Raw genomic sequence first — 1,707 nt, 5'->3', positions numbered from 1 at the left:
GGCCATCTAGCTCAGAAGCAACAAAGCTCACATGGGATGTTTTCTTAATATACAATTACTCTTTGATATAAATTTCTCTTTACTCATAAATGATTGTCAATGAATTCGTTTCTCTAGTCAACCCAGACTAACTAACACACAGGGCTATGGAATTCCCATTCTTCTCAAGACATTCATAGTTTGTTATAGTACACAGTCAAATGCCTTTGCACAGACAATAAAACACAAGTAAACACCGTTTTGGTCTTCTCTGCTTTCAGCCAAGATCCCTCTAACATCCGCAATGATATCCCTTGTTCCACATCCTCTTCTGAATCCAGCCTGAACCTCTGGCAGCTCCCTGTCAATGTACTGCCAAAGTCATTGTTGGATGATTGTCAGCAAAATTTTACTTACATGTGATATTAATGATATTGTTGTGTATTTGAGCATTCAGTTGGGTCTACTTTCTTTGGAATGGGTACAAATATATTTTTCTACAGTTTGAGCATTCTGTTGGGTCAACCTTTTTTTGGAATGGGTATAAATATAGATCTCTTTCAATCAGTTGGTCAAGGAGCTATCTACCAAATTTCTTGCCATAGATGAGTGAGTGCTTCCAGGGCTTCATCGGCTGGTTGAAACATTTCAGTTGTCATTCCATTTATTCCTGGAGCCTTGTTTTTGGCTAATGCTTTCAGTGCAGCTTGAACTTCTTCCTTCAGCACCATGGATTCTTGCTTATATACCCTACCTCCTGAAATGGTGGAATGACGAATAGTGTTTTTTTGGTATGTGTATTTTATAGAATCTTTCAATATTGCAACCCAAAGCTTGAATATTCTCTTCAGTTCTTTCAGTTTAAGATATGCTGAGCATGTTCTCCCTTTTTGTTTGCTATCTCTAGGTCCTTACACATTTTATTGTAATATTTTACTTTGTCTTCTCAAGCTGCCCTTTGAAATTTTCTATTCAGCTCTTTGACTATGTTCTTTTTTCCATTTGTGTTTGCTACTCTACGATTAAGAGCAAGTTTCAGAGTCTCCTCTGACATCCATTTTGACTTTTTCCTTCTTTCTTGTCTGGTTAGTGACCTTTTGCTTTCTTCATGTATGCTGTTCTTTATGTCCTCCCATACATAGCTCATCAGGTCTTCTGTCATTAGTGTTCCATGCATTAAGACTGCCCTTGAGATGTTCTTGAAATTCAGGTGGGATACACACTGCTGGTAGAACTGTCAAGTTGTGCAACCACTGTTGACCCAGCCATCCTCTTACTTGGTATACACCCTTTAAAAATAAGAGCTGTAAGCAGAAACAGATATAAGTATGCCCATGCTTATGGAAGCACTTTTCACAATAGCAAGAAATGTCAAGGGTCCATTAGTGGAAAAACGAATAAATAAATGTTGGTACATTTGTGTGTTAGTCTGGGTTGACCAGAGAAACATCCAGGAAGACTCACATGTGTATAAGAATGAGCTTTATATACAAGAGCAATTGAATATTAAGAAAATACCCCAGCCCAGTCCAGATCTGGTCCATAAGTCCAATATTAGCTCATATGTCCGATACCAATCTATAAAGTCCTTCTCAGACTTACAAAACATATGCAATGATGCTGGTTGCAGGAAGATCACAGGTCAGTGGGTGGGAAGTCTTGGGGATCCAGTGGCATTGTAAGCATCTCCGTGCTGGCAGGGGTCTCCACGTGGCTCCTCCAGCTCAG

This window comes from Echinops telfairi, unplaced genomic scaffold (genome assembly GCF_000313985.2).
Source record: "Echinops telfairi isolate 266 unplaced genomic scaffold, ASM31398v2 ScPeMD7_31;HRSCAF=116, whole genome shotgun sequence".
In the NCBI taxonomy this organism is placed as follows: domain Eukaryota; kingdom Metazoa; phylum Chordata; class Mammalia; order Afrosoricida; family Tenrecidae; genus Echinops; species Echinops telfairi.
The sequence above is the reverse complement of the archived record's forward strand: the minus strand, read 5'-3'. Positions refer to the sequence as shown.